Raw genomic sequence first — 27,631 nt, 5'->3', positions numbered from 1 at the left:
TGTGGGGAAGGCTGTGGATGTAATCTACCTGGACTTCAGCAAAGGCTTTGACACTGTCTGCCACAACAGGCTCCTAGCCAAGCTGGCAGCTCATGGTTTGGACAGATTCACTCTGTGCTGGGTCGAGAACTGGCTGGATGGCAGAGACCAGAGAGTGGTGGTGAATGGTGCCACATCCAGTTGGCAGCCAGTCATTAGTGGTGTTCCCCAAGGATCAGTGCTGGGCCCAGTCCTGTTCAATGTCTTTATTGATGATCTGGACGAGGGGATTGTGTTCAGCATCAGTAAGTTTGCAGATGACACCAAGCTAGGAGCATTCAAGAGAGATGTTGATGTGCTGGAATGTGTCCAGAGAAGGGCGACAAATCTGGTGAAAGGCCTGGAACACAAACCCTATGAGGAGAGGATGAGGGAGCTGGGGTTGTTTAGCCTGGAGAAGAGGAGGCTCAGGGGGGACCTCATTGCTGTCTACAACTACCTGAAGGGACATTGTAGCCAGGTGGGGAGTGGCCTCTTCTCCCAGGCAACCAACAATAGAGCAAGGGGACACAGTCTCAAGTTGTGCCGGGAGAAGTACAGGTTGGATGTTAGGAAGAAATTCTTCACAGAGAGAGTGATTTGAATGGGCTGCCCAGGGAGGTGGTGGAGGCACCGTCCCTGGAGGTGTTCAGGAAAAGACTGGATGAAGCACTTAGTGCCATGATCTAGTTGACTGGCTAGGGCTGGGGGATAGGTTGGACTGGATGATCTTGGAGGTCTCTTCCAACCTCGTTGATTCTATGAAATTCTATAATCTATGGAGATTATGTGACAGAGGACCCTGATGAGGAACCTATGAGCTGTGATCTCCTAAAGAAACTTTTTCAGCTCGCCCCTCTAATTATGCTCATACGTTGGCAGGTAAAATGGTGGGGAAAGATGATGAAACAACTCCTCTGATTGATCAGATGTTTGCTGATCAGATGAGGCAGATGGAGGATAGCCTTACATTTAATGCCATGGTGTCATATGGCTGAAGAGATAAAAGATGGCATGAAACAACTCAAGGAGGAATTAAAAACCTCCATATTCCGGTTAGCAAAGTACAATGACCTTTCTTCTTTGCCATCAGAGTGGGTGCATGTCTTGGCCATCAGAGATGAGCGTCCTCCCAGAAGACCAATTCAAACTCACTCATACAACAACAGTCACGTGGGTCTCATTGGGTAATATTATGTGACCAATTTTGGTGAAAACATGGTTTAGTGGGATGGGAAACCTACCTCACTTCTCCTAAAAAGAGTGAGAGAGTTGCAGAGTGAGAAGACTAAAAGAGTAGTTGCCTCGGTTTCCCTACATGACTCAGATAGTTCTGGCAATGATTCAGCTAATACCATTAAACACTGTGCCAACTGCACTTGTAATGGCCAACATTAGGTGGGCCGTGCCTCTTTCCAGGTGGAGGCCAGGAACCAGGAAGATAATTTGATATACTGTAATTTATATGTTAGATGGCCTGGTACCTTGAAAATTCAGAAATATAGGGCTCTAGTGGACACAGGTGCTCAAATTGTAAAGGATTGGAGTTGATTACTGTTTCTGGAATCACAGGTGGATCTCAAGAATTGACAAGGAGGCAGAGATAAGTTTGACTGGGAGTGATTATAACAGGTCCAAATGCACCTTGCATTTTGGGAACTGACTTTCTGAGAGAAGGGTGCTTCAAGTATCCCAATGGTTTTAAATAGACCTTTGGAATAGCAACTGTAGAAGCTGTTGGAGACAGACTGAAGTTGTCTACTAGGCCTGAGCTCTCAGATGAGTCTGCAGTTGTTGGACAGCATAATATAGAGGATGTGAAGTTGCCAATTGCCATTGAAGCTGTACACCACAGGCAATATAGAACAAACCGTGACTCTTTGGTGCCCATACATGATCTGATTTAATGTCTGGAGTGCCAGGACATCATTAGAAAAACCCATTCACCTTTCAACAGTCCAATATGGCCAGTACAAAAGGCAAATGGAGAATGGTCACTGACAGTTGACTTCCACGGCCTAAATGAAGTGACTCCGTCCATGAGTTCTGCAGTGCCAGACATGTTAGAACTCCAGTATGAGCTGGAATCCAAGGAGGACAAATGGTATGCAACCGTAGATGTTGCTGTGCTAGTTTGAAGCTAGCTAGAATGTTTTGGTGAGAAGAACTAGATTACAGGCTGAGAAAGGAAAACAATGATGATGTCTACTTTCCTCACAGTCTTGCTAAGGTGTATAGGAACAAGAAATGAAAACATTAGATAACACTCTCGCCTTTTTTTCTCACTCTCACTTGGGCTGCTGACTGAACAGCATCTCTCTAACACCACCCACCATTTAGCCTAACCCACTGTGCTTCTTAACCTCTTGGCCGAGCCCCCATGCTTCCTTGGGACTGGGGTAAGATTGAGAGGGGTAGGGAGAAGGTGAAGGGGTGGTTGAGAGCCCCTCCAGGGGACTCAGGTTTCTGGGAGGGGAGTTGTGTTTCTGTATTACCTTTTACCTTGTATATTTCTGTATATAACTGTATATACTGTAAATATCTGCTTGTATATTGTGCTAGCTGCTAATAAATATCTTCATTCATATTTCCAGAGCCAACTGAGTCTAGTCTGGGTGATTTCTAAAGTGTGGGGGGGCGGGGAACACCCAAACCATCGCATATTTTTATTTGCCTCTCCAACGAGGGGTAAATTTATTTTGAGTGATTTTTAATTAACTCTGGGAATCAGAATAAAGCTAATAAAGTAGGTATTTTACTTAGCGGGGGCTATGGTGTGTCCTGCTTTCTGTTTTCTTGTGTATAATTGGATCAAAGCCAAAATTGGTTATTTCTTGTTTACTATAATTTTTAAGAAGGTCAAAGCTAAACTCACATCCATTTTCTGGAACTGGGGGGATTTCATTCTTGGGTATGCTGGTTTTGATGTCACTGAAAGTTTTACCAGTAATATTACAGGCAATGAAAGTACTTCTTCTGCTTTATCTACAGCACTGATGAGAGTGATTTTACCTAAAACAGAGACGCCAGACCCTCGTTCAGAATTTTATACACATCAGAGTGTGGTATTTCTGGTGTGTGTGATCCTAGGTCTTATAATTTTTGATTTTATAATACTTTTAACATTCTGTGTGAAAAATTCGAATGCAATGCCTGTAAGAAAGCGGAAGCTCTCTGTGTCCAAGACAAACGGGATAGTGTACAATGTACCAGTGTAAACCAAAGCAAAGATAACTCAGGAGCACAGCAAGGGACAGCCAATATTACACCTCCTTCGCAAGATTCTGGGACAGCCACTACACCTCCCTCTCCAGATTCTGGGAAAGATGCCAGTGTTCCCAGTGGGAATGATAACATGGCAGGATTGGCAGGATTCCCAGGAACACAGGTGACTACTCAAAGACAGGATGTTCCCTCTACTAATAACACTAACTCAGACAGTTCGAATTGCCAGCCACCAGACAACCAGAACCCTTCCACCTCTAAGGCAGATCTGAACTCACAGGCCTCAGGTCAGACCCCCAATGTTTCAAACTCTCCAGTAGACACGTCAAAGTCTGTTGCTGTCCTTTTAGCGCCTGCTAAGGCGAAAGCAAAGACATCACATTTGACAAAGCGTGATTCAAAAGAGGACGTAAGAGAGGGGACCTCTGGTGAGCAAGAGGAGGAAGAGTAGGCATTTAGTCTTCGGGACTTGGAGAACATGCTGACATCCCAGTACTCTGATGAGAGGAGCGCTGTGAGGTTGGCTGCCAAGAAAGAGGATGGTTCCGATGAGTTTAAGAATGCTCGTAGGAAAGTTCTGTTTCTAGGCCAGGGACAACCAGATGAACAAGAGGAAGAGGAGAAGGATGACTTCCAGGACTCCAACGATCCCCTTAGAGAGGTCAGGGAAGTTAAGGAAGGAACACTCAAGGGAATCAGGAGAGCCAATCCTAAGCTGGCTAGTGAGATGCCGTAGCATTGGTGCAAATGCCCGGCAGGTAGGAGACAAGTCTGCCAAGCAGCTAGGACCACTCACTAAGGAGAGTGGAGTGGACAAATACCTAGCAAGTTCTCTTGGTAAGGTTAGCTTGTGGACATCCCTTCTGTTGGCTGTGGCTATGAGATATCCTTCCCGAGATGATTTGCCATGGGCTGCCAAGAAGTGGAACACCATTGAGCAGGGAATTAAGCTTCTGAAGGAGTTTGCTGTGAAGGAAGTGCTCTATGGAGATCATGGCACACATGAGCCTGATGACATTCCTCTTGGAACAGGTCTCATGAAGAACCTTATTAAGCTTGCTCCTTCATCCTATGCTAACATCTTGGCCAGCAAGTTTCTATAAAGGAGTGATAATGGAAGGTCTTTCACTGTTGGTGAATTCACTGACCAGTTAAGGCAGATTGAGGACAGCTTGTCACATTCTGCCCTAATCTCTGCCATACAAACTATGACAACAGAGATGAAAGGGATAAAGGATAGCATTGAGAATGGCATTAGAAATGGCATGAAAGAACTGAAGGAGGATCTTACAACCTCAATTTTTACCAATCTGGTAAGGGATACCATTCCTGCATCATCTGAATGGGTGCATGTTTCTGCAATCAGGAACAGACACCCACCTCCTGCAAGGCAATTGCAGCCCAGGAGGAGACAAATTCCACCCAGACATCAGCAACCACGTGTGTCACTGTGGATACTTCTGCGTGACACATACAGTGAGAACATGAACAAATGGGATGGTCAACCTACTTCAGCTCTTTCAAAGAGGGTCAGGAATCTGCAGAGTGGCAGAAACAGAGGCAGCAGTGCCAGAAAGGTAGCTGTCACTTCTTCAGCTCCTGAGAGCAACTGCAATTGTTCCAACAGTTGCAATTCCTCTCACAACAACACCAATCATTGTGTCCACCCTACATGCCATGTTCAGCATTAGGGGCGCCCTGCCTCCAGCCAGGAGGAGGAAAGGGATAGTGGAGAGAACCGAATCTATTGGAATGTATTCATTAGGTGGCCTGGCAGTTCAAAAGTTCGGAAATACAGGGCTTTAGTTGACACAGGTACTCAGTGTACTTTGTTGCCATCAAATTGCAAAGGGACAGAGTCCATATCTTTTTTTGGAATCACTGGCGGATCTCAAGAGTTGGGAATTGACTTTTTGAGACAAGGTTGTTTCAAAGATCCTAAGGGTCACAAATGGGCTTTTGGAATAGCATCTTGTATAGGGTTAACACTCCAGGGGGGGCGTAACCCTGAACCTGAGCCTAGGGGTCTTGGCCCCTCCCCAGGGGTGGGCCACACTCCAGGTGATGGTTAGCCCACTCCCCCCAACTTCCTGCAGTATAAAAGAGACAGGAGCTCCCTGTCTCTTCCTCTTTTTCCTTCGCTCCCTCTTGACACACACTCACACTGCATACCAGCACACCACGTGGCAGCCACGAGGCAGAGACACCATCACATTGCTTGGGTTGTATCCATCCCTTTTTTGTATTCTGCTGTTTTCCCTTCCTTATTCTTTGTAAACTCCCCTACCTCCAATACCTTTTCTAAGTTATTGTTAAACTTTTCCTTTTTAACTTCCAAATCGAGTGAGATTGATTTATTTGGGTGTGCTTATCTCTCTCTCTCTCTCTCCCTATCTTTGGGAAAGGAGGGGGAAGAGGGGAGGGCACTCTATAAATTCTATAAATTGTCAATGAGTCTATTAAATTTATTAGAGTCTCTGGGAACTTGCATTTGAACCCAAGACAATTTATTTGGTGTCTCAACGTGGGGGTAGGTAGAAAGAATTCTTTCAGAGAAGATTTGGAAGTTAAAAAATGGATATTCTGAGAGTCTTAATCATTCACGCTTTTGGATGTCTGTTTTGGTCCTGGGTGTTAAAGTTCATAAGTTACCATGTCTTCTGGATTGTCATTGATATGCTCTGGGAATATTCTAAGCATTTGCCTGTCCGGGTCTATGCATATTTCCTGAATTCTGTTAGTAATCTAACTGTGTTTAGAAATGTTTCTGGAACATGGAATCAATCTGAGTATATGTGTTGGGACACAGAAGCTCCAGATATTTTGGGGGAGAAATGGCACTGGGTAACTGTTATTTCACTGTGTGTAAATGTGGTTTTGGGAATTTACAATGTAGCTCTGAGCTGGAACACGTGGAGAGCTCGTGTGGGCGCCGCCATTAGGTTGCTTAGGGGGAGGGGTGGCTCTCACTGCCCTGGCTGCAGCTGCGGGGGGGTGGGCAACAGGTCAGACCTGTCCAACGGGTCAGGCAGCCCCAAGCACAGGCACCGCCCCTAGCGCGGCTCCACCCCGAACTCCGCCCCCGGTCCCGCCCAGAGCAGCCCCCCAGACCCTGCCCCCACAGCCCAGCCCTATTCACCTCGCCCCCATCACCATGCGGCAAGCCAGAAACCTGAACCCTCCCACAGACACAGATCCAGGGCAAGGGACCTCATCGGGAACCAGCATCCCCCAGCAACAGCAACCAGCTGGAAATGGACCTGATAATGGAGTTATCTTTATCAGCTCCACGCCCAGAAAAGAAATCAGGCACACAAGGCAGGAGTATGCAAGGGCAAACGGACAGTCCCTTTTAGCCTGGCTTTTGAAATGTTGGGATGCAGGAGCAGAAACCGTGGACCTAGATCAGAGGGAGGCAAAGCAGCTGGGATCCTTGTCGAGGGATGGGGGTGTAGATAAAGAGCTGGGGAGGCTCGATGGTACCCACTCACTTTGGGCCAGGCTTCTCATCGCCATGAGGTACAGATATCCGACTAAGGATGACATGATTTTCCATCCCCTTAAATGGACAGATATGGAACAGGGTATCTCATACCTGAGGCAAATGGCGGTACAAGAGATAATCTATGAAGCCGACCAGATGCCCTCGGACCCTGATGATGTCCGCATGAAGCCAGCCCTCTTAAAGAAACTGACCCAGTGTGCCCCTTCCACATATGCCCCTACACTGGGAGCACTGCTGCTGGGCAGAGACCCCAACAACCTTCCCACAATCAGGGAGTTTGTGAATGACCTAAGACAGTTTGAAGACAGTTTGTCGAGGAAAACCTTAATTGCCACTGTAGAGACCCTCACCCAAGAAGTGAACGAGCTGAAAGCCTCTTTCTCTGAACTGCAGAAGGCAGAGGATGACTGCTCTTCACCTTCAGAATGGGTGCAAGTCTCAGCTGTCAGGAAAACACGCCACCATGCTCCTCCTCCTCCCCGCAGGAGACCAGCCCAGATCAGATAGGGGACACACAGGGGTTCACTTTGGAGAACACTGTGTGAACATGGGGAAAACATGGACAGATGGCATGGCCAGCCCACCTCAGCTCTATGGGCCAGAGTAAGGGAACTGCAGGGGACAAACACAGGGAATAACTCCTCCAGAAGAGGGGTTGCCCCAGTGTCCCGCAGGCAGCCCTCTCGCCCAAGGGGTGGTGAAGCCAGTAACTTCGGTCCATGTGCCTCATGCGGTCACACTGCTCAGCATTAGAGGTGCCCTGTCTCCAGCCAGGCGGAGGCCAGGGATAACAGAGTATATTGGGACGTGTTTGTGAAATAGCCTGGCACTTCTGAAGCCGAGAAGTACAGAGCTGTCTTGGGTTCAAATGCAGGTTCCCAGAGACTCTTATAAATTTAATAGACCCAATGACAATTTACAGAATTTATAGAGTGCCCTCCCCTCTTCCCCCTCCTTTTCCCAAAAGACAGGGAGAGAGAGAAAGGTAGGGACACCCAAATAAATCAATCTCACTCGATTTGGAAGTTAAAAAGGAAAAGTTTAACAATAACTTAGAAAAAAAGGGATTGGAGGTAGGGGAGTTTACAAAGGATAAGGAAGGGAAAACAGCAAAATACAAGCAGGGATGGATACAACCCGAGTAGTGTGATGGTGTCTCTGCCACGTGGTGTGCTGGTATGCAGTATGAGTGTGTGGTCATGAGTGAACGCAGGACAAAGAGAATGAGACAGGCAGGTCCTGTCTCTTTTATACCACAGGAAGTGGGGGGAGTGGGTAACCATCACCTGGAGTGTGGCCCACCCCTGGGGAGGGGCCAAGACCCCTAGGGTCAGGTTCAGGGTCACTCCCCCAGGAGTGTTAACCCTATACATTCCACCCCTTGGTTAGACCACTTCCACCTTCCTGCGAACAGTCTTCTTCTCCAAAGATGGGAAAAAGTGTCCATGGGTTAAGAGTTCTTGAAGTCCTTCTTGGTCCCTGGCTGTATCCCAAGGCAATGTGCTCCTCTGGTCCGGTGCAGGTTGGTGAGGTGTGAGCAGGACAGGAACGGAAGAAACGTCAGTGAAACAGGAACAGTTCTTGTTGGAACTCAGGAAAGAGTCTTTTCCCTCTGTGAAGAAAAACATCAGGAACAGTCTCTTGGTGTCTGGCATCAGGGGAACAGGTGTAGATGAGATGGCTGTAGACATCCTCTGGAGGGAAATCAGGAACAGTCTCTCACTGCAGGGCATCAGTGACGAATCAGATGCAGGGTTCTGGTTGGACGCCGTGGTGTGATGTGATGCAATGCTGTAGGACTCTGGATAGCTGCTGGTGTGATGTAGGTTCTGTTGGACGCCATGTAGTGGTGAGGGTATAACTACAAAAACAACTTGTAACCCCTTATGAACTATAATACAACTATTACACAACTATGATACAACTATGATACAACTATTATACAACTATAATACAAGATAACCTGAAAGTATCTGGAACACATGGAATCAACTCTGAGATTTCAAAACCTTCTCAGCTAAAGAGAGATTTCTCTGAGGGACACACTCGATAACACCAGTTTCCATCATCACCCAGTATGTATGACCAGGACCCTCTGCAGATACCACCCCTTTGATAGGTTTTCCCCCACCAGAGGCAGGAGCAACCCACACAGTCTTTCCCAGTAGATTCCTTTCACAGACTACAGGAACTCCATCTCCCTCAACTGTGGGCAGTAGGGCAGACTGAGCAGGACCAGCTCTGTTAACTGATCCCCTGCTGTTCACCAGCCAAGTGGCTTCTGCAAGGTGCTTCTCCCAGTTTCTGAGAGTTCCACCTCCCATAGCCTTCAGGGTGGTTTTCAGCAGGCCATTGTGTCGCTCAATCTTTCCTGCAGCTTGTGGGTAGTATGGGATGTGGTAAACCCATTCTATCCCATGCTCTTTTGCCCAGTTGCTTACAAGGTGGTTCTTGAAATGGGTCCCATTGTCGGACTCAGTTCTCTCTGGGGTACCGTGTCTCCACAGGATGTGGCTCTGCAGGCCCAGAATGGTGTTACGGGCAGTAGCATGAGGTACTGGGTAGGTTTCCAGCCACCCCGTGCTTCCCTCCACCATGGTTAACACATACTGCTTGCCACTGCGAGACCGAGGCAGAGTGATGTAATCGATCTGCCAGGCCTCCCCATACCTGTACTTTGACCACCGTCCCCCGTACCACAAAGGCTTCATGCGCTTAGCTTGCTTTATGGTGGCACAGATGTCACATTCATGGATAACCTGAGTTATGGCCTCCATGGATATGTCCACGGATCTGTCTCAGGCCCATTGGTATGTGGCATCTCTTCCTTGGTGGCCAGAAGAGTCATGTGCCCACCGAGCTAAGAACAGTTCACCTTTGTGTTTCCAGTCCAGGTCAATCTGGCAGATGTGGGCAGCCAGGTCAGCTTGGTGGTTATGCTGCTGCTCTTCAGTGGCTCTGCTCTTTGGGATGTGAGCACTGATGTGTCGGATTTTAACTGGTCGGTTGTCCAGGCGTGCAGAAATGTCTTGCCAGAGATCAGCAGCCCAAATAGGCTTCCCTTTTCTCTGCCAATCATTTCTCTTCCACTCCTTCAGCCACCCCCATAAGGCATTTGCTACCATCCATGAGTCGGTGTAGATGTATAGCATTGGCCACTGCTCTCGTTCTGCAATGTCCAGGGCCAGGTGGATGGCTTTCACCTCAGCATACTGGCTGGATTCACCTTCTCCATCTCTTGCCTCTGCAACCCTGCATGTGGGGTTCCAGACGGCAGCCTTCCATCTCCGCTTGCTGCCTACCAGGCGGCAGGATCCATCTGTGAAGAGAGCATATGCCTTTTCCTCCTCAGGAAGGTCACTGTATGGGGGGGCTTCCTCGGCACGGGTCACTGCCTTCTCTTCTGCTGGCTTTCCAAAGTCAGTGCCCTCTGGCCAGTTGGTGATGACCTCCACAATGCCTGGACGCTCGAGAGTCCCCATCCTACCCCTCTGAGTTATCAGAGCCATCCACTTACTCCAAGTGGCATCTGTGGCATGGTGCGGAGTTGAACCCTTCCCTTTAAACATCCAAGTCAGGACTGGAAGCCTTGGAGCTAAAAGGAGTGGTGACTCCGTCCCAATCACCTCAGACGCAGCTCTAACTCCCTCATAGGCAGCTAGGATTTCTTTCTCTGTGGGGGTATAGTTGGCCTCTGAGCCTTTGTACGCCTTGCTCCAGAACCCTAGCGGGCGGCCTCTTGTTTCATCAGGAGCTTTCTGCCATAGGCTCCAGCTAGGACCATTCTCACCGGCTGCTGTGCAGAGAATGTTCTTAATCTCTGGGCCGGTTCGAACTGGTCCCAAGGCCATGGCATGGACCACCTCTCATTTGATCTGGTCAAATGCCACCTGCTGCTCAGGTCCCCACCCAAAGTTATTCCTTTTTCTTGTAACGTCAAAGAGGGGTTTCACAATTTGACTGTACCCGGGAATGTGCATCTTCCAAAAGCCCACAAACCCCAGGAAGGATTGTGTCTCCTTCCGGTTAGTGGGTTCCATCATAGTGGCCACTTTATTCACCACATCCATAGGGATGTGGTGTCGGCCATCCTGCCATTGAACTCCCAGGAACTGGATCTCTCTGGCAGGCCCTTTCACTTTGCTTCTCTTAATGGCAAAACCAGCATCCAACAGGATATTAATGATCTTCTCACCCTTCTCGAAGACCTCCTCTGCTGTCTCACCCCATACAATGATGTCATCGATGTACTGCAGATGTTCCGGAGCTCCACCCTTCTCCAGTGCAGTCTGGATGATGCTATGGCAGATTGTAGGGCTGTGCTTCCACCCTTGAGGCAGTCTGTTCCAGTTGTACTGGACTCCTCTCCAGGTGAAGGCAAACTGTGGCCTACATTCTTCTGCAATGGGGATGGAGAAGAAGGCATTAGCAATGTCAATTGTGGCATACCATTTGGCCTCCTTCGTTTCCAGTTCATACTGCAGCTCCAACATATCAGGCACGGCTGCGCTGATTGGAGGAGTCACTTCGTTCAGGCCTCGGAAATCCACCGTAAGTCTCCACTCCCCTGTCTCCTTTCGCACTGGCCATATCGGGCTGTTGAAGGGCGAGTGGCTCTTGCTGATGACAAGCTGCTGCTCCAGGCGGCGAATCAGCTGCTGTATGGGTAGCAGAGAGTCTCTGTTGGTGCGGTATTGCCTGCGTTGAACTACACGAGAAGCAATAGGTAACTTGACATCTTCCACCTTGTGGGTACCAACCACGGAAGGGTCATCTGACAGGCCAGGCATGATAGACAGCTGCTCTTTGTCTGCAGTCTCTACAGCTGCTATGCCAAAAGCCCACTTGTTCCCCTTCGGATCTTTAAAGTACCCTTCCCGGAGAAAGTCGATCCCCAGGATGCAAGGTGCATCAGGGCCAGTTACTATGGTGTGCTTCTCCCACACATTCCCGGTGAGGCTTATCTCAGCCTGCAGCACAGTCAACTCCTGAGACCCCCCTGTGACTCCTGCAATTGTAACAGTTTCTGTCCCCCTGTGGCTGGAGGGGATCAGAGTGCATTGGGCACCGGTGTCTACCAACGCTCTGTACTTCTCGGCTTCAGAAGTGCCAGGCCATTTCACAAACACGTCCCAATATACTCTGTTATCCCTGGCCTCCGCCTGGCTGGAGACAGGGCACCTCTAATTCTGAGCAGTGTGACCACATGAGGCACATGGACCTGAGTTACTGGCTTCACCATCCCTTGAGCGAGAGGGCTGCCTGCGGGACACTGGGGCAACCCCTCTTCTGGAGGAGTTATCCCCTGTGTTTGTCCCCTGCAGTTCCCTTACTGTGGAAGAATTTCTCACCAGTCGAGGACATAAAGTCATAAACATGGGTAACTTGCGCTGAGAACGTCCTTGGTTCCCAGCGAGGCTAGGAAATCGAGCTGTAAACAACTGAGCACCCCACACACAGCTGCAGTGGGCAGAGACTAGATAACCAAGGGGGCTGGAGTGGGTGGTCTGAGAGGCTGACCCTTAGAATGTTGTGATAAGTTAACCTATGTACACCTTACATGTAACTCTGGACCCTCTGACTGTAACCAATCTTAAGCTGAGCACGCCTCTTGCTAGAATGCATATAAGTCACTGTATCACGGAAATAAAGTGGATTTGACCATCTAACCATATTGGTGAACAAAGAGTCATCTTCCCATAGAGCTCCACCAAACGTGTTCCCCAACACCTTACCCTGGCCGATAGAGCTGAGGTGGGCTGGCCATGCCATCTGTCCATGTTTTCCCCATGCTCACACAGTATTCTCCAGAGTGAACCCCTGTGTGTACCCTGTCTGCTCTGGGCTGGTCTCCTGCGGGGAGGAGGAGGAGCACAGCGTGTGTTCCTTACAGATGAGACTTGCACCCATTCTGAAGGTGAAAAGCAGTCATCCTCTGCCTTCTGCAGTTCAGAGAAAGAGGCTTTTAGCTCGTTCATTTCTTGGGTGAGGGTCTCTACAGTGGCAATTAAGGTTTTCCTCGACAAACTGTCTTCAAACTGTCTTAGGTCATTCACAAACTCCCTGATTGTGGGAAGGTTGTTGGGGTCTCTGCCCAGCAGCAGTGCTCCCAGTGTAGGGGCATATGTGGAAGGGGCACACTGGGTCAGTTTCTTTAAGAGGGCTGGCTTCATGCGGACATCATCAGGGTCCGAGGGCATCTGGTCGGCTCCATAGATTATCTCTTGTACCGCCATTTGCCTCAGGTATGAGACCCCCTGTTCCATATCTGTCCATTTAAGGGGATGGAAAATCATGTCATCCTTAGTCGGATATCTGTACCTCATGGCGATGAGAAGCCTGGCCCAAAGTGAGTGGGTACCATCGAGCCTCCCCAGCTCTTTATCTACACCCCCATCCCTCGACAAGGATCCCAGCTGCTTTGCCTCCCTCTGATCTAGGTCCACGGTTTCTGCTCCTGCATCCCAACATTTCAAAAGCCAGGCTAAAAGGGACTGTCCGTTTGCCCTTGCATACTCCTGCCTTATGTGCCTGATTTCCTTTCTGGGCGTGGAGCTGATAAGGATAACTCCATTATCAGGTCCATTTCCAGCTGGTTGCTGTTGCTGGGGGGTGCTGGTTCCCGAAGAGGTCCCTTGCCCTGGATCTGTGTCTGCGGGAGGGTTCGGGTTTGATCTGGCTGGCCGCGTGGTAATTGGAGCCAGATGGAGGGGGCTGGGCTGTGGGGGCAGGGTCCGGGGGGCTGCCCTGGGCAGGACCAGGGGCGGAGTTCGGGGCGGAGCCGCGCTAGGGGCGGAGCCGCGCTAGGGGCGGTGCCTGCGCTCGGGGCTGCCGGACCCGTCGGACCGGTCTGACCTGTCGCCCACCCCCCGCAGCTGCAGCTCGGGCAGTGAGGGCCACCCCTCCCCCTAAGCATCCCAATGGCGGCGCCCACCCGATACTTCCACGTGTTCAAGTTCAGAACTAACTTGTTCATTCCCAAACCCACATTTACTCACAGTGAAATAACAGCTATCCAGTACCATTTCTCCCCCAAAATATCTGGAGCTTCTGTGTTCCAATGCATATACTCAGATTGATTCCATATTCCAGAAACATTTCTAAACACAGTGAGATTACTAACAGAATTCAGGAAATAGGCATAGACTCGGACAGGCAAATGCTTAGAATATTCCCAGACCATATCAATGACAATCCAGAAGACATGGTAACTTATAAACTTTAACAGCCAGCCCCAAAACAGCCATGCAGACGCGTGAATGATTAAGACTCTCAGAATATCCATTTTTTAACTTCCAAATCTTCTCTGAAAGAATTCTTTCTACCTAGCCCCACGTTGAGAAGCCCAATAAATTGTCTTGGGTTCAAATGCAGGTTCCCAGAGACTCTTATAAATTTAATAGACCCAATGACAATTTACAGAATTTATAGAGTGCCCTCCCCACTTCCCCCTCCTTTTCCCAAAAGACAGGGAGAGAGAGAAAGGTAGGGACACCCAAATAAATCAATCTCACTCGATTTGGAAGTTAAAAAGGAAAAGTTTAACAATAACTTAGAAAAAAAGGGATTGGAGGTAGGGGAGTTTACAAAGGATAAGGAAGGGAAAACAGCAAAATACAAACAGGGATGGATACAACCCGAGTAGTGTGATGGTGTCTCTGCCTCGTGGCTGCCACGTGGTGTGCTGGTATGCAGTATGAGTGTGTGGTCATGAGTGAACGCAGGACAAAGAGAATGAGACAGGGAGGTCCTGTCTCTTTTATACCACAGGAAGTGGGGGGAGTGGGCTAACCATCACCTGGAGTGTGGCCCACCCCTGGGGAGGGGCCAAGACCCCTAGGGTCAGGTTCAGGGTCACTCCCCCAGGAGTGTTAACCCTATACAAGAGCGTTGGTAGACACCGGTGCCCAATGCACTCTGATCCCCTCCAGCCACAGGGGGACAGAAACTATTACAATTGCTGGAGTCACAGGGGGGTCTCAGGAGTTGACTGTGCTGCAGGCTGAGATAAGCCTCACCGGGAATGTGTGGGAGAAGCACACCATAGTAACTGGCCCTGATGCACCTTGCATCCTGGGGATCCACTTTCTCCGGGAAGGGTACTTTAAAGATCCGAAGGGGAACAAGTGGGCTTTCGGCATAGCAGCTTGTCTCGGACGGGAAAGTTTGTTTGGGGGAGGAGAGGTTTGAAGTAACGATATGCGAGGCCGATGTTTTGTAAAAAGGTATAAGTAATTTAATATTATACACTAGAAATCCCCTTCCCCAAACTTATTTGTAATTATCCCGCGTAGATTCTTGGTTCGTAGTTGAGATTTAATATACAGAATGACTAAAATGAAGAGAGTTTATGATATGAGAGAGTTCATTGAAGTCTTGAGAAGTTATTCAGTTTCAAATAGAAGTTTATCAATTACTCACTGTCCCAAATGCAGTTCAGAGAAGTTTCAAAGTCTTTATGGATTTTAAGGCACGTTGTCCGAGGCTCCACGGGTCCGGTCGAGCTGCATGCTGACTCCCGGGGCTCGTAAGGATCGGGCCCTTGTCCGGAACGGTGCAGTCTTGAGCTGGTTGTTTGCGATGCGAATGCCGCGTGTGTGTGTGTGTGTGATCAACGATCAGGGTATCGAGCAAAAGAGGCACATGGTAGAGAGCGAGGGGCCAGTTAAGGTAAGGAGCAAGAGGTACAAGTGGGTACATTTTTATAGTATTTCAGAAGAGGTGTGTTCAACCAACTCAGTCAGACTCACGTTAACTTTACAGATTGGTACAAAGTTGTAATCAACCTATACAATTGGCTAATTCTTACCAAAAACAACTTATGGAACCACCCAGGGGTCAGCCCCCAGCAGATGTTTGTCGAGTGGTCACCGTGCCTGAGAATTCGAACCCCTTTTCCAAAACATAGCCATGTTTATGTCTTTGCTTCCCTGAGAGAGAGATTCTCTCAAGGCCTGTACGCCTGCTGATACAGCAGCTGCGTCAGTGCAAGCAGATAGGAAATATTGTTTTGACTTTTTCGATGGAAGGCCTCTGAGCCACAATTTTGTGTACAAATGAAAATTCTGCAATAAGGCAAAAGGGCTCTGATCCCTTCCACGACATATTCCACCCCCTGGCTCATAGGCCAGAAAATCGAAAAGAAATGGAATATACAAACTATACACAACTATTATATATACAATACCTCTAAACCTTAAAACATACAAACAATGTACCTAATACATAAACATAACTATAATCTAAACCAGTTTAAGACAGATCAATCCCTATATACCCACCCCCTGAATAACAAATAGTTTTATTAAACATTTACAAAACAAGAAATGTGTGAAAGCAACTCAGAAGTCTGGGACAATCCATCGCGCGCTTATGCGATGAGTTTTCCCACTCACATCGGTTGCTTCCCATGCGTACAACCCATTTGATTTCGATAGGGTCATAGGCACAACTCCAATCGAGGGCAAGTTTACCATTACTGGTTGTCCTACCTGTAACTTGTGTAGTGAGTGTTGATGGTGTTGGGATTTATCTGGCGGATAATTAACATTTCCTACTGGTTCATTAGGACAAAAGGCTTTGATCTTTGGACTACCATAATTGCCCCATCGATTATTTACAATGAAGACTGCACGTGATAAACGTTTATCCCAATCACCTCTTGATACAATGGCATGTTTCTTGATTAAAGCATTTGACCTTTCTACCACACCATTAGCTTGAGGATAGTAGGGAGTATGAAATACCCATGTAACTCCCTCACCCCTAGCCCAGTCTTGTACGGATGATGCTGTAAAGTGAGATCCATTATCACTTTGGATGTACTCTGGCATTGGTAAAAAACTGAACCACTGCTTCAAGGCCTCAATAGTCTGAGTGCCTGTGGCAGCATTAGTTGCTGTAGCCATGACCAATCCTGAGACTACTTCCACCCCCACCAGTATGTATTTCTTCCAATGTGAGGGTTTAAATGGACCCACATAGTCAATTTGCCACGTGCTCCATAGCTTCTTATCTTCTCTAATGTGTTGAGCTGGTGCTAGGTTGGGGTGATTGGCTTTCAGCCTAATCGTGCACTGTGGACAAGCTGAAATGATTGCCTGACAGGTGGTCATAGAAATTGGCCATCCTCTGGATCTACATTCGTAGTAGAGGTCTGCCTTTCCTGAATGGCCTCTTTTAATGTGTAGCCATTCAGCCAATCTCCACCACTCATCCTTTTCATCATTGACCATGTTTATTTTTGCTAGGTAATCTGCCTGATTATTCCAGGTTGCAGCTGGAGTTTGCTGTTTGGAGTGCCCTTTAACCCAACCTACTTGAAGGGGTCTGGATCGGCCTATCTCCAGCAGCCTTTTCCAGTCATCAGCCCTCCAAACTTCTACATTTGAAACCTTCCACTGATTCGCTTCCCACTGGCAAATCCACTCAGTGGCGCCTTTGAACGTGGAGTAGGAATCAGTGTAAATGGTTGTTGCTCCATGCTCCGCTGCTAGCATGAGAGCACGCAGTTCCCCTACCTGTGCACTGCCATCACCTTCCTCAGTGATGGTTTGGCCTGTGCTAATCTCTAAGGCAGCGGCTTTGTAGTGCCACTTGAACCCCACCCTCCGTGAGGATGCATCTGTAAACCACACTCCTGACTTATCTGAGTCTGCGGTTATTGCTGGGGCCACCTGAATAGGAGAAGGTTTATATGGTTGACCCAGCAGTGCTCCATCAGGGTTTATGGGCTGCTGCAATTTGGTTACCTTTGTAGGTCCTTCTGTCAGTGTCAAAAGCTGTGAGATTCCCTCCAGGTAGGCATACCACTTTCTTACGGTAGCCTTTTGGGCAATCCCTTCTGGTGGAGGAGATCCTTTAAGGATCGATTTCAACAGTGGGAATGGGCCTTGCACTATAATATCTTGTGTAGTGCGAAGCTTCTCTGCCTCTTTGACAGCTCGAGTTAGGGAAAGGAGTCCCTTTTCCCATTCCGAGTACCGTGTCTCGGTCTCTTTGAATGCTGTTGATGAAAATAAAAGAGCTCTGCTAGGACCATTGGGTCCCCTTTGAAATATTCCACAGTATGAGGCATGCTCGGAAAAACCCCATTCAGCCCTTAGGGCATCTTGTGGGTGTAAGGGCCCCAACTTCTGATATGCCTTCAGTTCATCTTTGAGAACTTTCAGGCTCTCAGAATGTCGTGGAGTCCAATCCCAAACTTTGTGCTTCTTAAGCAAATCATACAGAGGACGAGCAATCACGGAGAAACCTGGGATGTGTTTTCTCCAGTAGCCCAAGGTGCCCAACAATTGTTGTAGCTCCTTTCTGTTTTGGGGTATTTGGCCCTTTTCAATTTCTTGTAAGGTATCCTCTGGAACTGACACTGCACCTGCCACCCACCAAGATCCTAAGAATTTAACCTCCTGGCTTGGGCCTTGGCACTTCTCCTTTGGAATAGTCAGTCCTTGGTCAGTCAACAATTTTCGAATGTCCTCAGCTACCTTTGCAACCTGTTCCTTGTCATCTCCTCCCACCAAGATGTCATCAATGTAATGATAAACTTTAACATCTTTAGGAAGCTGAATAGTGTCAAGCAAAGCTGCAAGCGTGTTATGTGCAATGGTTGCACTGTGTTTGTATCCCTGTGGAAGACTGTTGAATGTGTATTGAATACCTTGCCAGGTGAATGCAAACTGTGGTTTGTCCTCTTCTCTCAGTGGCACCATGAAGTACATGTCCTTCACATCCATAGTTGCCATCCAGGCGTGAGAAGCTGCTTGAATGGCTGTCACTGTGGAAGATAAACTTGGAACTGCTGCAGTGAGAGGAAGAGTGTTATTATTGAGTTTTCTAAAGTCAATAGTTAATCTCCACCTGCCATCTGGTTTGCGGACTGGCCAGACGGGTGAATTGTAAGGAGAATGTGTTCTGGTGATGATCTTCCTTTTCTCCAGGTCAGTTATCACTTCAGTAATGCCTTGCCTAGCTGCTGCTGGTAATGGATATTGTGCAACACAAGTAATTTGTGATTTTGGTAGTGGAGGAGCAGTTTGCAACATTCGGACACGAGCATGAACTGATTTTGCCCCTTTTGCCCCCATTTCATAATAACCAAAGCTCCATAATGTGCCATCTGGAAGATACCATCTCCTGCCTGCCAAAACATCAAATCCCAGAATATTTCCTGGATAGGGACTTAAGGCCACTTCTACTATAGTGCTCCTTTTTTCCCCAGGCAACCATAATCTTGTTTTAGCCAAGGGACATAGGTTGGGCTGTCCTGTGACACCCATTATCTTTACCTTTCTCCTGGATGGCAGGATTCTTAGGCTTTTTGCCAGTTGCACATTTAGCACTGTAATTTGTGCGCCTGTATCTATTAGATACTTCACAGCAGTTCTGTCCGGTCCTGTTGGAATCATAATAGCAGGTTCAGGTTTGTCAGACCATTGGCATGCATATACGAAGCGATAAATGTGGCCTGAATCATTCACCGCTACTTCTAGTTTTTTTGTTTGCTTTTGGCCCCCTGCTGATCAGAAGTAAAAGACTGATCAGGCTTGTTAGGAGAGGCGGCTCTGGAACTCCTACCGTGGTTCCCTCCTGCCTCATCTCCACTACGGGTTTTAAACATTTGATCTAATAGTCTTTGCATCATTCGATGCATATCATCTCGTATTTCACCAACTGTTTTACTCAAGTTATTGAATTCAGCCTTTGTGGTATATTCTCCCCGGTCCTTTCTCGGCAGATCACGAGATTTCATCCCGCATTGGGTGCTCTGCCCCCGGTATGCACCTTGCCCATTATTGGGATTTTGCCCCCAGGACTTCCCCTTGTAGCGACGGTACAGCTCCGGGCTCCCCCTTGGGCTATCCCGTCGGCTAGATTTGGGGCTCCCTCTAGGGCTCCCTTTGGGACTTCCTTTGGGACTTTCCTTGGGAGAAGCACTCTGGGACGCTTTTGCGTGCCGTACTTCCTGCTTCTTCCCACGTGGAGTGACCACATAGCTGCCTTTGTTTCCAGGCTGCTTTTTCTCAGAAAAGGATGCCGGCGGAGATGCAGGTTCATAATAACCTAAATTATACCCTTTGATGGATAATTCCTCCAACAGATCTCCCCATGTCATGTGGTAGGTTAAATTATACCCTGTTGCATCACCAAATCGCACTATTTCCTCAATTTGCTCTTTTCTTGCATCGCATATGCTCCTTAAAGTTCCTGACAGACCTTTTACTAAGGGTCTTAACCGTCGTGGGTCTATCGGGGCATCCATAGGATTTGAATAAATTCCCCCCTCATACATAGCCTGCACACACGCTAACTTAGTAACTGCTTCATCCAATTCAGCACAAGTTGTGATACGAAATTTTGTTGGTTCATCCCTGTCTACAGGATCAAAAGAACTAGCCCAATAAAAGATTCTAGAACTTAATGCAACATCCCCCTCGGGACCATTCCCAAGGAACACTGCAGGTCCCCAGGAACTTCTCCCCACTTCCTCGCGGGACAAGATTACCGAATCGGCACCACTCTCCACCACCCTGTATACATAGTCAGTTATGGTTTCATGAGGCATGCGGGAATACATTTCCCTAAACTCACGCATCTGCAGTGCCGTGTATGGTCGGATTCGCGCAGTCGTCGTTCCTTTGCCCTTTTTCCCGTAAACGGTTTCCGATTTGAACACGGGTCTCACGGGGAAGGGTCTCATTCTCCCGTAGATTTCCTCCATTTCCTCGTCGCTGCTGCTTGGTGTGTTTCCAGGCAACGGCTTGAGGCGGTACTTTTCTTTCCGGCGAGGCTGCGGATGTGCGTAGTCATAGCTGCTGCTGTGCAATGGCGGCTGTGGATCAAATGGCGGATATCTGGCGTGGCGGTCCGTTTGAGTCGTGGCGGTATGAAGAATGGTCACTCGTGGCGACAGTGGCTGTGGTGGCGGCGTCCGCCGCTGATTTAGGGACGCTCGGGTGCGCGGCAAAGGGTCTGGTGAAGGCTGCAATTGCGGTTCCTGCTGCCGCGGCTGAAAAGATTTTGCCAACAAGTGCAGTTGTGAACTTTCAGTCCTTACCGGCGAAGAAATTGACAAATCTCGGACAGCTGTCGGTTCTGACTGTTCTTCTGAAAAATGCATTTGGGGGTCCTCAGGTACCACGGATTCTGTATCGGCAACGGCACTCTCTCTGTCCCTTCGAGATAGCTGAAGCTCTTCTTGTACCGCTTCTAGTTTCTTGTTTTGCCATTGCATCTTAGAACGGAGATTCTGAATTTCAGCTTGTAACTTTTCGATCTCCTTTTCTTGCCTTCCGCTTTGCCGTTCCCAGCTCTCTGACTCTTTTTTCAAGCGATTAATTTGTTCGTTAAAACGCTCTTTCGTTTCTTTCAATTCAAGTTTAGAACTATTGATACCATATTGCAAATTATCAAATTCATATTGCGCTCGGATTGAGCACGCTGCTACTGTAACGATGTGCTCTTTATCTTTATCTTCCTGCAAAGTCGTATACAACGTGGCTACCGTATCTGCCAACTTGTTCAAAATTTGTTCTGAGCTGACTAAATTATTTATATCCAGTGCCGGTTTCAAATGTTCCAATCCAATAATATCTGCCATTCTGTAAAATAAATCCGTCTTTCCCGACCCTGCTTCGTCTGCAGCCATTATGTCTCGGACGGGAAAGTTTGTTTGGGGGAGGAGAGGTTTGAAGTAACGATATGCGAGGCCGATGTTTTGTAAAAAGGTATAAGTAATTTAATATTATACACTAGAAATCCCCTTCCCCAAACTTATTTGTAATTATCCCGCGTAGATTCTTGGTTCGTAGTTGAGATTTAATATACAGAATGACTAAAATGAAGAGAGTTTATGATATGAGAGAGTTCATTGAAGTCTTGAGAAGTTATTCAGTTTCAAATAGAAGTTTATCAATTACTCACTGTCCCAAATGCAGTTCAGAGAAGTTTCAAAGTCTTTATGGATTTTAAGGCACGTTGTCCGAGGCTCCACGGGTCCGGTCGAGCTGCATGCTGACTCCCGGGGCTCGTAAGGATCGGGCCCTTGTCCGGAACGGTGCAGTCTTGAGCTGGTTGTTTGCGATGCGAATGCCGCGTGTGTGTGTGTGTGTGATCAACGATCAGGGTATCGAGCAAAAGAGGCACATGGTAGAGAGCGAGGGGCCAGTTAAGGTAAGGAGCAAGAGGTACAAGTGGGTACATTTTTATAGTATTTCAGAAGAGGTGTGTTCAACCAACTCAGTCAGACTCACGTTAACTTTACAGATTGGTACAAAGTTGTAATCAACCTATACAATTGGCTAATTCTTACCAAAAACAACTTATGGAACCACCCAGGGGTCAGCCCCCAGCAGATGTTTGTCGAGTGGTCACCGTGCCTGAGAATTCGAACCCCTTTTCCAAAACATAGCCATGTTTATGTCTTTGCTTCCCTGAGAGAGAGATTCTCTCAAGGCCTGTACGCCTGCTGATACAGCAGCTGCGTCAGTGCAAGCAGATAGGAAATATTGTTTTGACTTTTTCGATGGAAGGCCTCTGAGCCACAATTTTGTGTACAAATGAAAATTCTGCAATAAGGCAAAAGGGCTCTGATCCCTTCCACGACACAGCTGTAGAGACTGCAGACAAAGAGCAGCTGTCTATCATGCCTGGCCTGTCAGATGACCCTTCCGTGGTTGGTACCCACAAGGTGGAAGATGTTAAGTTACCTGTTGCTTCTTGTGTAGTTCATTGCAGGCAATACCGCACCAACAGAGACTCCCTGCTACCCATACAGCAGCTGATTCGCCGCCTGGAGCAGCAGCTTGTCATCAGCAAGAGCCACTCGCCCTTCAACAGCCCGATATTGCCAGTGCGGAAGGAGAATGGGGAATGGAGGCTGACTGTGGACTTCACAGGCCTGAACGAAGTGACTCCTCCAGTCAGCGCAGCCGTGCCTGATATGTTGGAGCTGCAGTATGAACTGGAAACGAAGGAGGCCAAATGGTATGCCACAATCGACATTGCTAATGTTTTCTTCTCCATCCCCATTGCTGAAGAATGTAGGCCACAGTTTGCCTTCACCTGGAGAGGAGTCCAGTACCACTGGAACAGACTGCCTCAAGGGTGGAAGCACAGCCCTACAATCTGCCATAACATCATCCAGACTGCACTGGAGAAGGGTGGAGCTCCGGAACATCTGCAGTACATCGATGACATCATTGTATGGGGTGAGACAGCAGAGGAGGTCTTCGAGAAGGGTGAGAAGATCATTAATATCCTGTTGGATGCTGGTTTTGCCATTAAGAGAAGCAAAGTGAAAGGGCCTGCCAGAGAGATCCAGTTCCTGGGAGTTCGATGGCAGGATGGCCGACGCCACATCCCTATGGATGTGGTGAATAAAGTGGCCACTATGGTGGAACCCACTAACCGGAAGGAGACACAATCCTTCCTGGGGTTTGTGGGCTTTTGGAAGATTCACATTCCCGGGTACAGTCAAATTGTGAAACCCCTCTTTGATGTTACAAGAAAGAGGAATAACTTTGGGTGGGGACCTGAGCAGCAGGTGGCATTTGACCAGATCAAACGAGAGGTGGTCCATGCCATGGCCTTGGGACCAGTTCGAACTGGCCCAGAGATTAAGAACATTCTCTACACAGCAGCCGGTGAGAATTGTCCTAGCTGGAGCCTATGGCAGAAAGCTCCTGATGAAACACGAGGCCGCCCACTCGGGTTCTGGAGCAAGGCATACAAAGGCTCAGAGGCAAATTATACCCCCACAGAGAAAGAAATCCTAGCTGCCTATGAGGGAGTCAGAGCTGCGTCTGAGGTGATTGGGACGGAGTCACCACTCCTTTTAGCTCCAAGGCTTCCAGTCCTGACTTGGATGTTTAAAGGGAAGGGTTCAACTCCACACCATGCCACAGATGCTACTTGGAGTAAGTGGATGGCTCTGATAACTCAGAGGGCTGGGATGGGGACTCTCGAGCGCCCAGGCATTGTAGAGGTCATCACAAACTGGCCAGAGGGCACTGACTTTGGAAAGCCAGCAGAAGAGAAGACAGTGACCCGTGCCAAGGAAGCACCCCCATACAGTGACCTCCCTGAGGAGGAAAAGGTCTATGCTCTGTTCACAGATGGATCCTGCCGCCTGGTAGGCAGCAAGTGGAGATGGAAGGCTGCCGTCTGGAACCCCACACGCAGGGTTGCAGAGGCAAGGGACGGAGAAGGTGAATCCAGCCAGTATGCTGAGGTGAAAGCCATCCACCTGGCCCTGGACATTGCAGAACGAGAGCAGTGGCCAATGCTATACATCTACACCGACTCATGGATGGTAGCAAATGCCTTATGGGGGTGGCTGAAGGAGTAGAAGAGAAATGATTGGCAGAGAAAAGGGAAGCCTATTTGGGCTGCTGATCTCTGGCAAGACATTCCTGCACGCCTGGACAACCGACCAGTTAAAATCCGACACATCAGTGCTCACATCCCAAAGAGCAGAGCCACTGAAGAACAGCAGCATAACCACCAAGCTGACCTGGCTGCCCACATCTGCCAGATTGACCTGGACTGGAATCACAAAGGTGAACTGTTCTTAGCTCGGTGGGCACATGACTCTTCTGGCCACCAAGGAAGAGATGCCACATACCAATGGGCCCGAGACAGATCCGTGGACATATCCATGGAGGCCATAACTCAGGTTATCCATGAATGTGACATCTGTGCCACCATAAAGCAAGCTAAGCGCATGAAGCCTTTGTGGTACGGGGGACGGTGGTCAAAGTACAGGTATGGGGAGGCCTGGCAGATCGATTACATCACTCTGCCTCAGTCTCGCAGTGGCAAGCAGTATGTGTTAACCATGGTGGAGGGAAGCACGGGGTGGCTGGAAACCTACCCAGTACCTCATGCTACTGCCCGTAACACCATTCTGGGTCTGCAGAGCCACATCCTGTAGAGACACGGTACCCCAGAGAGAATTGAGTCAGACAACGGGACCCATTTCAAGAACCACCTTGTAAGCAACTGGGCAAAAGAGCATGGGATAGAATGGGTTTACCACATCCCATACTACCCACAAGCTGCAGGGATGATTAAGCGTCACAATGGCCTGCTGAAAACCACCCTGAAGGCTATGGGAGTTGGAACTCTCAGAAACTGGGAGAAGCACCTTGCAGAAGCCACTTGGCTGGTGAACAGCAGGGGATCAGTTAACAGAGCTGGTCCTGCTCAGTCTGCCCTACTGCCCACAGTTGAGGGAGATGGAGTTCCTGTAGTCTGTGAAAGGAATCTACTGGGAAAGACTGTGTGGGTTGCTCCTGCCTCTGGTGGGGGAAAACCTATCAAAGGGGTGGTATCTGCCAAGGGTCCTGGTCACACATACTGGGTAATGCTGGAAACTGGTGTTATCGAGTGTGTCCCTCAGAGAAATCTCTCTTTAGCTGAAAAGGTTTGAAATCTCAGAGTTGATTCCATGTGTTCCAGATATTTTCAGGTTATCTTGTATTATAGTTGTATCATAGTTGTATCATAGTTGTGCAATACTTGTATTATAGTTCATAAGGGGTTACAAGTTGTTTTTGTCGTTATACCCTCACCACTACACAGTGTCCAACAGAACCTACATAACAGCAGCAGCTATCCAGAGTCCTACAGCATCGCATCACAACGAGGCGTCCAACCAGAACCCTGCACCTGATTCGTCACTGATGCCCTGCAGTGAGAGACTGTTCTTGATTTCTCTCCAGAGGATGTCTACAGCCATTTCATCTACACCTGTTCCCCTGATGCCAGACACCAAGAGACTGTTCCTGATGTTTTCTTCACAGAGGGAAAAGACTCTTTCCTGAGTTCCAACAAGAACTGTTCCTGTTTCACTGACTTTTCTTCCATTCCTGTCCTGCTTACACCTCACCAACCTGCACCGGACCAGAGAAGCACATCACCTTGGGATACAGCCGGGGACCAAGAAGGACTTCAAGAGCTCTTAACCCATGGACACTTTTTCCCATCTTTGGAGAAGAAGACTGTTCGTAGGAAGGTGGAAGTGGTCTAACCAAGGGATGGAATGTATAGGGTTAACACTCCAGGGGGGGCGTAACCCTGAACCTGACCCTAGGGGTCTTGGCCCCTCCCCAGGGGTGGGCCACACTCCAGGTGATGGTTAGCCCACTCCCCCCAACTTCCTGCGGTATAAAAGAGACAGGAGCTCCCTGTCTCTTCCTCTTTTTCCTTCGCTCCCTCTTGACACACACTCACACTGCATACCAGCACACCACGTGGCAGCCACGAGGCAGAGACACCATCACATTGCTCGGGTTGTATCCATCCCTTTTTTGTATTTTGCTGTTTTCCCTTCCTTACTCTTTGTAAACTCCCCTACCTCCAATACCTTTTCTAAGTTATTGTTAAACTTTTCCTTTTTAACTTCCAAATCGAGTGAGATTGATTTATTTGGGTGTGCTTATCTCTCTCTCTCTCTCCCTATCTTTGGGAAAGGAGGAGGAAGAGGGGAGGGCACTCTATAAATTCTATAAATTGTCATTGGGTCTATAAATTTATTAGAGTCTCTGGAAACTTGCATTTGAACCCAAGACACATCTGTAGAGATTGTGGATGGTAAATTGAAATTGTCCATTAGACCTGAACTTTCAGATGAATCTGCAGTTGTGGGACATCATGACATAGAGGATTTGGAAGTGCCAATTGCAACTCAAACTGTTCATCACAGGCAGTACAGAACTAACCGTGACTCTTTGTTGCCCATTCATCAGCTGATTCGTCAACTGGAGGATCAGGCTGCCTTCGAGAAAGCTCATTCACCTTTCAACAGTCCCATCTGGCCCGTGCGTAAAGCGAATGGCGACTGGAGACTCACAGTTGACTTTCGTGCCCTCAACGAGGTGACGCCACCCATGAGTGCAGCTGTGCCGGACATGCTGGAACTCCTGTACGAGCTGGAATTGAAGGAGGCTAAATGGTATGCAACCATAGACATTGCTAATGCTTTCTTCTCTATTCACATAGCAAAGGAGTGCAGGCCTCAGTTTGCATTCACCTGGAGAGGAATCCAGTACCAGTTCAATCGTTTGCCTCAGGGGTGGAAACACAGCTCAACCATCTGTCACTCAGTCATCCACAATGCACTGGAGAAAGGTAAAGCTCCAGAGCACATCCAGCACATAGACGACATCATTGTGTGGGGCCAAACTGCTGAGGAAGTCTTCGAGAAAGGTAACAAAATCATTGACATTCTGTTGCAAGCAGGTTTTGCCATTAAGAGAGACAAGGTCAAAGGACCTGCCAAAGAAATTCAGTTTCTGGGAGTGCGGTGGCAAGATGGTTGCCGTTACATTCCTCAGGATGTGATTGACAAAGTCTCTACCATGGCTGTTCCCACCAGTAAGAAGGACACACTTTCTTTTCTTGGTGTGGTGGGATTTTGGAGACTACACATTCCTGGTTTCAGTCAGATTGTTAAACCTCTGCATGATGTCACTCGTAAGAGGAACAATTTTGAGTGGGGACTTGAACAACAAGCAGTCTTTGATCAGATCAAACGAGAAATAGTCCATGCAGTGGGCTTGGGACCTGTGCGATCTGGTCCTGACATTAAAAACATTCTGTACACGGCTGCCAGTGACAATGGTCCAACTTGGAGTCTTTGGCAGAGAGCTCCAAATGAAACACGTGGTCGTCCTCTTGGTTTCTGGGGACGCTGTTACAGAGGTTCAGAGACAAATTATACCGAAACAGAGAAACCACCTCCCTGGGCAGCCCATTCCAGTATCCAATCTCACTCTCAGTGAAGAACTTTCTCCTCACCTCGAGCCTAAATTTCCCCTGATGTAGCTTGAGGCTATGTCCTCTCATTCTGGTGCTGGCCACCTGAGAGAAGAGAGCAACCTC

Source organism: Pogoniulus pusillus, chromosome W (genome assembly GCF_015220805.1).
Source record: "Pogoniulus pusillus isolate bPogPus1 chromosome W, bPogPus1.pri, whole genome shotgun sequence".
Classification (NCBI taxonomy): Eukaryota; Metazoa; Chordata; class Aves; order Piciformes; family Lybiidae; genus Pogoniulus; species Pogoniulus pusillus.
This window is presented reverse-complemented; position numbering follows the sequence as displayed.